The sequence below is a fragment of the Mauremys mutica genome, chromosome 2 (assembly GCF_020497125.1).
Source record: "Mauremys mutica isolate MM-2020 ecotype Southern chromosome 2, ASM2049712v1, whole genome shotgun sequence".
NCBI lineage: Eukaryota > Metazoa > Chordata > Testudines > Geoemydidae > Mauremys > Mauremys mutica.
In genome coordinates, this window is record NC_059073.1 from 169,520,044 (window position 1) to 169,534,454 (window position 14,411).

General features: G+C 42.7%; 1 protein-coding gene across 1 annotated transcript in view; it reads right to left on the reverse strand.

Annotated features, from left to right (window-relative positions):
• The window catches only part of SLC12A7 (solute carrier family 12 member 7), a 324,493-nt gene that overhangs the window by 12,708 nt on the left and 297,374 nt on the right, over positions 1-14,411 (reverse strand). The gene's annotated exons all lie outside the window — the stretch shown is intronic.

The following is a 14,411-nucleotide window of genomic DNA, read 5'->3' on the forward strand; positions in this document are numbered from 1 at the left end:
TATTCCCTTTACAGAGCTGTGAGGATGGTTTGCTTGTAAAGTTATCCCACTTAAAGCTACAGGTTTAATGAAGTTGCAGGGACCTGGTCAAAATATTCTAAAGTCTGTCTCTGTTTTCACTGGCCCTTTGCAATTTGCAAAGTAGGCCTTCTACTACAGGTAGTGCCCATTTATGGGGTAGGGGCTAGAAGACAGGCCATACTGCCAGGATAAGGTTTGTTAATTATTTACATACCAGAGAACCCACTAAACTCACTATGCAGTCACATTTTTGAGTCTCTACATTTGCAATTTCCAAGTTAGAGAAGCCCAAAAAATCATTAAACTTAGAATGTGAACTTTTTGGTGCAGCATTTTTTAATTTATTAGAACTTAAACTAATTAACCTTGTAAGGCCTCAGAAAATTCAAACCTGACTCAGACCACATGCTTAAAATTTGAGGCTGTGTTTTGCATATAAAACAAAGAGCTTGAATTCCCACACAACATGGGAAACGAAATGCAATCTTAACTACTCTGGCACAACAGCATAGCCATAAAACTGCTCTAGAAAAATACAAATGTAACACTGGGGGAAGCTGGTCAATCAAAGAGGTACTTTACAGACACCAATTTCAAAAGAATAAGAAGCTTTGCAGGCCCACTGGAGAAATCTATCAGGCAGGCTTTCAATAAATCCTTGGACTTCATATATATAGTTATCATTAAGAATAAAGATGGTTGCACTAGATTTTGTATGGACTTTAGAAAATGAAATGAAATTACTTTTAAGAATTCTTATCAGTTATCACAATAGATGACGTCCTGGCTGCTGTAGCGTATCAGTCTGTTTTTCCATACTGGATCCTAAAAGTGGGTATTGGCAGGTAGAAGTGGATCCAAAAGAAAGGGGGAAGACTGCAGGAAAAGGGATGTGGCAATTTAAAGATATATCTTTAGGTTTGTATAATGCCCTGGCCATCTTTGAAATGCTTATGGAGAGGGTACTGCCCAACAGCACCACAATGTTCCATGGCCCAGGGCTCAGAAGAGCCTCCTTTCTTGCCTTCCCTAGGCCCTGCCCCACTGCTAAGCCCAATGCAACAAGGTTCATCTCTCTTCCTCTCCCCTTTCCCAGTTCCATCTGCTGTCACTTTGAGCCCTACCTTTACTGCTCCAGGAAACAGGAACTAAAGGAAGAAGATGGTGGAAAAAGGAGAAGAGAGACATGGAGGAATCCTCCAAAGGAAGGATTGGGGAAGGATAAAAAAGAGAGGAGAGGAGAGAATCCCCCCAAACAGGTTGTGAGAATGAGGTAAGAGGGATAGCTCAGTGGTTTGAGCATTGGCCTGCTAAACCCAGGACTGTGAGCTCAATCTTTGAGGGGGTCATTTTGGGACCTGAAGCAAAATAAATAATTGGGGATTGGTCCTGCTTTGAGCAGGGGGTTGGACTAGATGACCTCCTGAGGTCCTTCCAACCCTGATATTCTATGCCCAAAATGGGGCAGCAGGTAGGAAAACAGGAAAAATTTACAACAAGGTAGTGGGTATGACTAGTCACGGCATGGGGAATGCAAAGAGGAAAGGAGGTTTCAAAAATCATTTAATTTTTAAGAATATCTGTAGTTGTCTTTAAATATATTTAATTTCATTAGCTAAAGAGGCACATACTGCATTCAGATAATTCCACAAAAAATGTGGCTTCTTGAAAATGAACATTTTGCTTCCTGCACAGCAATGGTAATTCAGCCCCCAACAAAGAACAAGTTTAGATATTGTTTGGCTTTATTACTCATATCATGATCCAGCAAGCTGTTCTATTGGGTTGGTTTCTGCACAGGCACCAGCATCCACCTTGCATGGTTATTAGCCCCAAATTCCAAAGTGCCATCTTCCTCAATTGCTAATGTGCCATCAAGTTTGTGTAGGTTTTATTGTACTGTTTCTCATATGGTAAAACAAATAATATTTTGTAACTTTTCTTGTATTTTTTAAAAATCACAATAGAACTATTTTTAAAAAAAATATATTAATTAAAAGCAAAACAACTCCTCACCTCCAACCAAACCTATTTGTTTAAAAAAAATGTTCACACTATTGTACTCTTCAATTTTGGGGGAAGAATCAAAAGATATTCTTGTTGTACATAGGCCTAATTAAAAAAAAACTTTTTGGAAAGAAATTCCTTTTTATCAAGTTTTTTGTTGTTGTTTTTATTGAAAATTAGAGACATTTTGGTTTTCTGAAACCATGCCAAAGGAATTTCCCAACCAGTTCTAAGTGCATGTCACCAGGATATTGCTTGAGCAGGCCAGGATCACCTAAACACCACAAAAATGGGGGAGGGAGGGAGGAAGTCAGACAATGTAGCAGTTCTTAAAAAGGGGTACATTCGTATTTATTTTAGCACCATCTATACCCATTTACTTTTATTCCCATTTCCCCATAAGTTTTCCATGCTCTGTGAATATGTTCAAAGTTTTTATTGGAAAGTAGGCTCCAGCCTGTACCCAAACTCTCCTAAATTCAGTACCTTCTTTTCCAAGGTGTCCCTTCTTCTCAGACACTGGTCTGGTGCTTTCTTTAAAACTCCCCTCTCTAGAGCTGTTTCCACTTGACACTCCTTCAGCGAACTCCATCATGCCTCTCCTCTTCCTGCCCGTACCCCTTGGAATGAGATGGGTCTGATTTATATAGGCCCCTCTCACTTCCAGAAGCCCCCGAGTGATGGTTGATAAGAGCCAGTTGTACCACACTCTAGTTCTAATTTTGGGGGTAGCTCACCATCTGCAGATGCTTGTTTCAGAGTTTTTCCCCACCCATGTGACAGTTCACTCTATCACAATACAACAACAACAAAATCAAATACAACCACAAGGATTTCTCGTCCTTTCCTAACCTCATCCATATTATATTGATGCTATGCATTCTAATTCATTTAACACCTGCCCCTTACCCATACACACACTCCTTTAAAGGTTCAAAAGACACTTAAAGGGTCTTGCCCATTAAATAGGATTATTTTAACAAAGTGACAGAAGCACACATATTGAAGGAGGTTGGGGAATCCTAACAGATACTATATTTTAACTCAGGCACAAGAGACTATTGTTCCTCTAAAAAGAAGAATGCAAGAAACAAGAATTGGCCAATATGTCTGCATGAAAAACTTCTCTGAGATCCGAGGGCAAGAAAACTGACTGAACTGCAAATAATAGAGGGAAGATGCAACCAAACAAGAATATTCAGAATTAATTAATTGTGGAAGACAAAAATAAGGGCAGTGAAAAACAAAATCTATTAATACAAGTCAGAGAGACAAAGAGGAAAATCAAAGGCTTTCATAAATATACTGTGGGGAGGAGAAGAGAAGTACTAGAGAAAAAAAATGCCACTAATAAATGAGTAGGAGGAGGATATTAGTGGCTGAAATACCAAACTCCTTTTAAAATCTGTCTTCAACAAAGAAATTATGGAAAAACAAGCAAGAAAATATAATAATATAATATAATATAATACACACACATATACAAATAATTTGACTTGGATATGTATCTTAGCTCCTAAATTTACTATACCACTAAAATATTATTTTTAAAAAGTCATTGTCTGGGAGAGAAGAATGAAAGGAGAAAAGCAAATGTAATACCCATTTTCCAAAAGCGGAAGATCTTGGCAGTAAGCACACCATAGAACAAACTCCTATCAGATGTAAAATAATGGAATAAATATTAACGAGACCACTAAGACCAACATTTTTAAAAATGCTGGTCCTCAAATTATGGATTTAAGAGCCTAATTAAGCACCTAAAAAAGTGCCCTGAATTTCAAAAGCCTAAGGCATCACGTAGCTCTCACTGATTTCAGTGGGCACTAATGAATGCTTTGCACATTCTGAAAATCTTGGCACAGGTATATAATGGAACCAAGAGCAATAACAAATTTGAGTTTATAATGATTTTATATTGGGAGATTAACTTAATTGCCTATTTTAAATTAAAACTAAATTTGTGGGTGAAGGGAATGCAGTTCCATTATACATTTGGATTTTATGAAAGCATTTGTTACTCTGTCTCATGAAATCTTACTTGAAAAAAAATCTTACCATGACTTCCTTTCTCTGAGCAATTTATCTTCTGATTCTCAACCAGTGAGAATGTCTTCTTTTTCCACAGCCATCAGGGTCAATACAGAGCTGTTGCTGGGGATGGAGCTCTGGTCTATGGCTACACTCCAAACACCCACTTGTTGATTAATATAAACTGGCTAATATACATATATATTATGGTGATACTACTACCCACAATATATATTCCAAACATTTAAGTTTACATATTATATATATTTTAGTATAGCAGTTATACAGCCCAAACTGGCTTTGTTATAATCCTGTACTCTTATGCTAAGTATCCCATAACACTATGCATTAGCTGAAGTAAGCCTTCGTTTGAGTAGATAATAAAATCAGGACAGATAATTATTTCTTCATAGCAACAGGAGAGGCATTACCCACACAAACCTTCATGTTCCTTAGTACCTGGAGTGCATGTGCTCAGAACAAAGATAAGGGTGCGTCCTGACCTGGAATGTCTGGGTTCAAATAAAAGATAAAGGGGATACACCATGATACCAGAAACCAACAAGGTAGAAAACTGATTAATTAAACCCAGTTTCAGATGATGTATATGGTACCTTTTCCTGGTAAACATAAAAGGATGGCTTTAGAGGCATAACTTTGGGGAGCACATCTTCTTCGTAAGGTGAATGTAACATTGCTGCATAGCAGGGCCGCCCAGAGGATTCAGGGGGCCTGGGGTCTTGCCGCCAAAGACCCGGCACTTCGGCGGCAGGTCCTGGGGCGGATGGACCCCCCCCCGCGGGTTTTCGGGGCACTTTGGCGGCAGGTCCCGGAGCAGAAGGACTCCCTGCCGCCGAATTGCCGCTGAAGACCGGAGCGGAAGAAGCTCTAGGGGCCCGGGCCCCGCGAGAGTTTTCCGGGGCCCCCAGAGCAAGTGAAGGACCCCATTCCAGGGGCCCCGAAAAACTCTCAAGGGGGCCCCTGCGGGGCCCGGGGAAAATTGCCCCCCTCCTCTGGGCAGCCCTGCTGCATAGTACTGCTCTTCAGAAACTGGTATCATATAGAACCTTCTTCTTGTACCATATTAATAAACCTGAGTGACATTGGTTATTTGGTCTCGTGAGTGTATTTCATAACAAAGTAACAAACCAAAGTATGGTCAAGCAGCTGACTATAAAATTTATCAACAAAATCCCCCAGCAGAGTTCTTCCAATGCAACAGAACCACTTAACAAAATTTGTTAGAAACACTGAGCCTGCAACTAACCATTATGCTACTTTATACAAGCAAGAGAGACAAGGTGGATGAGATCTACCTCATCTCTCTAATGTCCTGGGACTGACACAGCTACATCTACACTACATATATACAAACAAGAACTGTCGGAGTCATACTAGTAGTAGGAACTTGTTTCCAGCCTAGACATTTTGATCATATCAGGGTAGACAGAATCAGAAGGTATGCTGCTCACAGAAAGAAATTATTGTTAAAAAAAATTCCATTCTGCTTCTTAACTTTCTTCCTGTTTCTCAAATAAATACTAAGTGTGAATAATAGTAGGCAGATACAGAGACAGACAAAATAAAACAAGACCTATCCCCCCTTTCAAGAAACAAGGCATAAACTGACAAAACTGTATTTGTGGACAACCAAGTGTCACAGTATTTTTCATTTAGAGGGTTTTTTTGTTCTGATTTGTTTTGTTTTGTTTTTTTACTATTTTTCCAATTTTTTTTCTGCAACAAACAAACAAAATAAATAAAAAAGGGAAGATTTCTAGCAGGCCCAATTGTTTGTTGTTGCAATGAGTCCATTCCAATGAGGAAAGTGTGATTCAGCCCCCAGTCTGATTTCTGTATGGAGACAGTACCTTGATCAGTCAAACTGCACTGCCACCTTTAGACTTGTTGAAGGTGGTTTAATGAATCCAGGATTTGCTTCTAAGTCACACTGCATTCCTTCTCTGGTGTTTTTGATTGAAACACCAATGAAAGGAACATATGTCTGGTTCCACTCCTGTAGTGTCTCCTAGAACTCTTGGGAGCAGCGGGGAGAGACTAGTTGGCCTTGGTTGTGTTCTCTGCAGGGATTGGCCCTGCTTTGAGCAGGGGGTTGGACTAGATGACCTCCTAAGGTCCCTTACAAACCCTGATATTCTATGATTCTATCTCAGCCAGCATTTCCCTGAACATCAGGACACCTTCAACCTTAAGAGGCAAACAGAATTTGTTTGCAGTAGCTATTTGTGGTCTATGGGTGAAGTCAAATCTAATGATTTGCCACTGAGTTTGAAGCTATAGCCCTAGCTGCAAAGCAGGTTACTACCACAGAAGGTTATCTCAAGTACTGTCACTTCAAAGTATAAGATAAATAAAATAAAATTCCACTTCTTAAAGGATAATCATAGAATATCAGGGTGGAAAGGGACCTCAGGAGGTCATCTAGTCCAATCCCCTGCTCAAAGCAGGGCCAATCCCCAGGCAGATTTTTGCCCCAGATCCCTAAAGGGCCCCCTAAGGATTGAGCTCACAACTCTAGGTTTAGCAAGCCAATACTCAAACCACTGAGCTATCCCTCCCCAAATGAAGGAGGAGAGAGAAGTCAAGCTTCCCCTCCTCCCCCTTTATAATTCAATTCCTTGTGTTAGAAACATCCTTGCTGAATCATGTTGACCAAACAGTCTCTTGTGGACATGGTGTTTGAACTGTTGTGATTAAATGTAAATTTCTTGTTTATGCCTTCCCCTGCCAGAGAATGGCCATTTAAACACCTACCTGGTGTGACAGAGTGCTTTTGTCTCTGGAGAACTGGTTTAGGCCTGCCTTTCTAACTCTGGAACATGTTAACAGCAATATTGAGGGCTGGCTCCAGGCACCAGCATTCCAAGCAGGTGCTTGGGGTGGCAATCTGCAAGGGGCGGCAGTCCATGTGTTTTTGCCCCCAAGGAGCGCACAGAATTGCCGCCGCAGACGGCGGGGGCAGTCCGTGTGCTGTTAGGGTGGCACGTGCATTTCTGCGGCGGCGGCAATTTAGCAGCAGCTTCTATGTTCAGCTGTCCGCGGTGGTGCAACTTCTGTCTTCCGGCTGAAGACAGAAGCGGCCGCCAAATTGCCGCTGCCATGGAAATGCACGTGCTGCCCTAATGGCACACAAACTGCCCCCGCCCTCCACGGTGGCAATTCGGCGTGCTGCTTGGGGCCGCAAAAACAGTAGAACCGAACCTGGCAATATTATACAGTAAAATATTATAACTTCACATATAATGCTCGCATACACATTTTACCAGGAAAATAATGTTCAGCAGATTGTGAGTTTTCAAATGATACCTCACAATGCTTACTTTGTACAAAATTTGTCATAATTCCATAAAAGCAGAGAACATAATTGTGTAGACTGTCACAACACATTAGTGTTACTATATTAGGTCCCTGAATGCAATCATCTACATATAAGATTCATATTACCATATGGGATATACTGTTTTGGAAGGTGAGAGAACAAGCCATCAACAAAAGAATCAGGAAGTGGGAAATCATTTGGGGGCTTCCAGACCCAATGTGTTTTTACATTAACACAATCATGAATGAAAGCAAACAAAAAGAAGAAAAAATGATTATATTTTAAGGCCAGAAAGGACGATTATATAGTCAAGTTTGACTTCTTGTATAACACCAATCATGGAATTGTGTCCAGTTATTCCTGTATTGAGTCCAATAACTTGAGTCTGACTACAGTATGTCTTCCAGAAAGGCATCCAGTCTTGATCTGAAGACTTCAACAGACAGGTCATCTGTCACTTCCCTTAGTAGTTTGTTTCAATCATTAATCACTCTCAGTATTAAATTCAAATTAGAAACAAGGCACAGATTTTTGTCTACCTTCATCTTCCAGTCATTGGTTCTAATTATAACTGTCTCTGCTATATTAGATTAGATTAGAGCCCTTTATTATTTGGTATTTTCTCCCTGTGAAGGTACTTATACACCAGGGGCGGGCAAGCTGTTTGGCCTGAGGGCCATATCGGGTTTCCGAAATTGTATGGAGGGCCAGGTAGGGGAGCCTGTGCCTCCCCAAACAGCCAGGTGTGGCCTGGCTCGCTGTCCCCTATCCAACCCCCTCTGATTCTCGCCCCACCATGGCCCTCCTGGGACTCCTGCCCCATCCAACCCCCCGTTTCCTGTCCCCTGACGGCCCTGTGGGACCCCTGCCCCATCCACCTCTCTCTGTCCCCTGACTGCCCCCCACCATTCCATCCAACCCCTCCTCTCATTCCTCATTCACCCACCTACTAATAGACCCTAACCTCTGGCTGAGTTACCGAAGTCCTCAAATCATGATTTAAATACTCCAGGTTACAGAGAATCCACCATTTACACCAATTTAAACCTGCAAGTGACCAATGCAAAGGCAAAAAAACCCAGGGTCTTGGCCTATCTGATGAGGGGCGGGGGGAGAGAGAGAATTCCTTCCCAACCCCAAATATGGCAACTTTGAGCATGTGGGCAAAACCCAACAGCCAGACACCCAGGAAAGAATTATCTGTAGTTACTCAGAGCCTTCCACATCTAATGTCCCATCACTGGCCATTAGAGATATTTGCAGCTAGCGGTCACAGATCAGTTACATGCCATTGTAAGAAGTCTCATCATACTATACCCTCCATAAACTTATCAAGCTCAGTCTTGAATCCAGTTAGGTTTTTGCCACCACTACTTTTTTTAGAAGGCTGTTCCAGAACTTCACTCCTATGATAGTTAGAAACCTTCATCTAATTTGAAACCTAAACTTATTGATGACCAGTTTATATCCATTTGTTCTTGTATCAACAGTAGCACTTCTTTTAGACAACAACTCTCCCTCCCTGGTATTTATCTCTCTGGTGTATTTACATAGAGTAATCGTATCTCCCCTTAGCCTTCTTTTGGTTAGACTAATTGAGCCAAGCTCTTTGAATCTCATCTCATAAGGTAGGAGACTCAAATTCACCTGATGATCCTAGTAGTCTTTCTCTACACCTGTTCCAATTTGAATTAATCTTTCTTAAACATGGGAGACTAGAACTGCACACAGTATTCCAGATGAGGTCTTACCAGTGCCTTGTATAATGGTACTAACACTTCCCTGTCTCTACTGCAGATACCTTTCCTGATGCATCCTAGGACTGCTTTAGCCTTTTTCACAGCTGCATCACATTGGCAGCTCATAGTCATCCTGCGATCAACCAGTACACCCAGATCTTTCTCCTCCTCTGTTGCTTCCAACTGATAAGTCCCCAACCTATAGCAAACATTCTTATTGTTAGTCTCTAAGTGCATGACTTTGCACTATTAAATTTCATCCCATTTCTATTATTCCAATTTTCAAGGTCCTCCAGATCTTCTTGTGTGATATTCCGGTCCTCCTCTGTATTGGAAATACCGCCCAACTTTTTCTCATCTGCAAATTTTATTAACACACTCCCACTTTTTGTGCCAAGATCATTAATAAAAATGTTAGATAGGTCCCAAGACTGATCCCTCAGGAACTCCACTACCAACCTCCCTCCATCCTGAATTCACCTTTCAGTATGACCTGTTGTAGTCGCCCCTTTAACCAGTTCCTTATCTACACTTCAATTCTCATATTAATTCCCTTCTTCTCTAATTTAACTAATAATTTATCATGTGGAACAGTATCAAATGCCTTACTGAAATCCAGGTAGATTAGATCTACTACATTTCCTTTGTCTAGAAAAACCCAGTTATCTTCTCAAAGAAAGAGATCAGGTTGGTCTGGCATGATCTGCCTTTTGTAAAATGTGTTGTATTTTTTCCCAGTTACTATTTACCTCTCTTTCAAAATTTGTTCCAAGACCTTTCATACAGTTGAGGTCAAACTAACAGGCCTGTAGTTTCCCGGATCACTTTTCTCTCCTTTCTTAAAAATAGGTACTTGTGACATTCTATATTTTTTTGGTCATCACTCTTACAAGACTATGATAAATTTTGTAAAAAGTATGCCTTGTGAGATATCATTTGAAAACTCAATCTGCTGAATATTGATGTCCTGGCAAAATGTGTCTATCAATATTAGCAAAGAGTCTTGTGGCACCTTATAGACTAACAGACGTTTGGGAGCATGAGCTTTCGTGGGTGAATACCCACTTCGTCGGATGCATGTAGTGGAAATTTCCAGGGGCAGGTATATATAAGCAAGCAAGAAGCAGGCTAGAGATAACGAGGTTAGTTCAATCAGGAAGGATGAGGCTCTCTTCTAGCAGCTGAGGTGTGAAAACCAAGAGAGGAGAAACTGGTTTTGTAGTTGGCAAGCCATTCACAGTCTTTGTTGAATCCTGAGCTGATGGTGTCAAATTTTCAGATGAACTGAAGCTCAGCAGTTTCATAGAATCATAGAATCTCAGGGTTGGAAGGGACCTCAGGAGGTCATCTAGTCCAACCCCCTGCTCAAAGCAGGACCAAACCCAACTAAATCATCCCAGCCAGGGCTTTGTCAAGCCTGACCTTAAAAACCTCTAAGGAAGGAGATTTCACCACCTCCCTAGGTAACCCATTCCAGTTCTTCACCACCCTACTAGTGAAAAAGTTTTTCCTAATGTCCAACCTAAACCTCCCCCTCTGCAACTTGAGACCATTACTCCTTGTTCTGTCATCTTCTACCACTGAGAACAGTCTAGATCCATCCTCTTTCAGGTAGTTGAAAGCAGCTATCAAATCCCCCCTCATTCTTCTCTTCTGCAGGCTAAACAATCCCAGTTCCCTCAGCCTCTCCTCATAAGTCATGTGCTCCAGCCCCCTAATCATTTTTGTTGCCCTTCGCTGGACTCTCTCCAATTTATCCACATCCTTCTTGTAGTGTGGGGCCCAAAACTGGACACAGTACTCCAAATGAGGCCTCACCAGTGCTGAATAGAGGGGAATGATCACATCCCTCGATCTGCTGGAAATGCCCCTACTTATACAACCCAAAATGCCATTAACCTTCTTGGCAACAAGGGCACACTGTTGACTCATATTCATCTTTTCGTCCACCATAACCCCTAGGTCCTTTTCTGCAGAACTGCTGCCCAGCCATTCGGTCCCTAGTCTGTAGCAGTGCATGGGATTCTTCTGTCCTAAGTGCAGGACTCTGCACTTGTCCCTGTTGAACCTCATCATATTTCTTTTGGCCCAATCCTCTAATTTGTCTAGGTCTCTCTGTATCCTATCCCTACTCAACCACTCCTCCCAGTTTAGTGTCATCTGCAAACTTGCTAAGGGTGCAGTCCACACCATCCTCCAGATCATTAATGAAGATATTGAACAAAACCGGCCCCAGCACTGACCCTTGGGGCACTCCACTTGATACCGGCTGCCAACTAGACATGGAACCATTGATCACTACCCGTTGAGCCCGACCATCTAGCCAGTTTTCTATCCACCTTACCGTCCATTCATTCAGCCCATACTTCTTTAACTTGCTGGCAAGAATACTGTGGGAGACTGTATCAAAAGCAGCAAAGAATCCTGTGGCACCTTATAGACTAACAGACGTTTTGCAGCATGAGCTTTTGTGGGTGAATACCCACTTCTTCGGATGACTTGCATCCGAAGAAGTGGGTATTCACCCACGAAAGCTCATGCTGCAAAACATCTGTTAGTCTATAAGGTGCCACAGGATTCTTTGCTGCTTTTACAGATCCAGACTAACACGGCTACCCCTCTGATACTTGTATCAAAAGCTTTGCTAAAGTCAAGAAATAGCACATCCACTGCTTTCCCCTCATCCACAGAGCCGGTTATCTCATCATAGAAGCAATTAGGTTAGTCAGGCATGACTTGCCCTTGGTGAATCCATGCTGACTGTTCCTGATCACTTTCCCCTCCTTTAAGTGGTTCAGAATTGATTCCTTGAGGACCTGTTCCATGATTTTTCCAGTTTCTCTCTGAAGTCTGGTCCTGAAGTTTTTTTGCTGCAGGATGGCCACCTTAAGATCTGCTATTGTGTGGCCAGGGAGGTTGAAGTGTTCTCCTACAGGTTTTTGTATATTGCCATTCCTAATATCTGATTTATGTCCATTTATCCTTTTCCGTAGAGACTGTCCAGTTTGGCCGATGTACATAGCAAAGGGGCATTGCTGGCATATGATGGCGTATATTACATTGGTGGACGTGCAGGTGAATGAGCCGGTGATGGTGTGGCTGATCTGGTTAGGTCCTGTGATGGTGTCGCTGGTGTAGATATGTGGGCAGAGTTGGCATCGAGGTTTGTTGCATGGATTGGTTCCTGAGTTAGAGTTACTATGGTGCGGTGTGCAGTTACTGGTGAGAATATGCTTCAGGTTGGCAGGTTGTCTGTGGGCGAGGACTGGCCTGCCACCCAAGGCCTGTGAAAGTGTGGGATCATTGTCCAGGATGGGTTGTAGATCCCTGATGATGCGTTGGAGGGGTTTTAGCTGGGGACTGTATGTGATGGCCAGTGGAGTCCTGTTGGTTTCTTTCTTGGGTTTGTCTTGCAGTAGGAGGCTTCTGGGTACACATCTGGCTCTATTGATCTGTTTCCTTATTTCCTCGTGTGGGTATTGTAGTTTTGAGAATGCTTGATGGAGATTTTATAGGTGTTGGTCTCTGTCTGAGGGGTTGGAGCAGATACAGTTGTACCTCAGTGCATTGCTGTAGACAATGGATCGTGTGGTGTGCCCGGGAGGGAAGCTGGAGGCATGAAGGTAGGCACAGTGGTCGGTAGGTTTTCGGTATAAGGTGGTGTTAATGTGACCATCACTTATTTGCACCGTGGTGTCTAGGAAGTGGACCTCCCGTGTAGATTGGTCCAGGCTGAGGTTGATGGTGGGGTAGAAGCTGTTGAAATCGTGGTGGAATTTTTCCAGAGTCTCCTTCCCATGGGTCCAGATGATGAAGATGTCATCAATGTAGCATAGGTAGAGGAGGGGCGTGAGTGGACGAGAGCTGAGGAAGCGTTGTTCCAGGTCAGCCATAAAAATGTTGGCATATTGTGGTGCCATGTGGGTGCCCATAGCGGTGCCACTGATCTGGAGATATATATTGTCATCAAATTTGAAATAATTGTGTGTGAGGATAAAGGCACAGAGCTCAGCAACCAGTTGTGCTGTGGCATCATCAGGGATACTGTTCCTGACAGCTTGTATTCCATCAGTGTGTGGGATGTTTGTGTAGAGAGCCTCTACCTCCATGGTGGCCAGGATGGTGTTTTCTGGAAGGTCACCAATGCATTGTAGTTTCCTCAGGAAATCAGTGGTGTCACGGAGATAGCTGGGAGTGCTGGTGGCATAGGGTCTGAGTAGAGAGTCCACATATCCAGACAGTCCCCTTCAGTGAGAGTGCCAGTGCCCGAGATGATGGGGCGTCCAGGATTTCCGGGTTTGTGGATTTTGGGTAGTAGATAGAATAACCCTGGTCAGGGCTCTAAGAGTATGTTGATTAGTTCTGGTGTTAGTGTAGGGAGTGTCCTGAGTAGATGGTGCAGTTTCTTAGTATCAGAGGGGTAGCCGTGTTAGTCTGGTTCTGTAGAAGCAGCAAAGAATCCTGTGGCACCTTATAGACTAACAGACGTTTTGCAGTTTCTTAGTGTATTCCTCAGTGGGATCTGAGGGAAGTGGCCTGTAGAATTTGGTACTGGAGAGTTGTCTGGCGGCCTCCTTTTGGTAGTCAGACCTGTTCATGATGACAACAGCACCTCCTTTATCAGCCTCTTTGATTATAATGTCAGGGTGGTTTCTGAGGCTGTGGATGGCATTGCGTTCTGCATGACTTAGGTTACGAGGCAAGCGATGTTGTTTTTCCACAGTTTCTGCCTGTGCATGTCGGTGGAAGCATTCTATGTATAGGTCCAGACTGTCATTTCGACCCTCAGGAGGAGTCCATGTGGAGTTCTTCTTCTTGTGCTGTTGGTGGGAGGGTAACTGTGTATCAGCGGGCTGTTCAGTGTTATCCTGAAAGTATTCTTTGAGTCGGAGACGGCGAAAGTAGGCTTCCAGATCGCCGCAGAACTGTATCATGTTAGTGGGGGTGGCAGGGCAGAAAGAGAGTCCCCGAGATAGGACAGACTTTTCTTCTGGGCTGAGTGTGTGGTTGGATAGATTGACGATATTGCTGGGTGGGTTAGGAGTACCACGTTTGTGGTCCCATGTGGGAGGTAGGAGTTTAGACAGCTTACAGTCCTTTTTCCTTTGTAGAGAGGTGAAGTGAGTAATGTAGATCTCCTGTCTTATTTTAGTGAAGTCCATTTGTATAGAAGTTTGGTTATTAATGAGAGTCTCCAGGTTAGAGAGCTCTTTTTTGATGTTTTCCTGTTTGCTATATAGGATGCTGATCAGGTGGTTCCTCAGTTTCTTTGA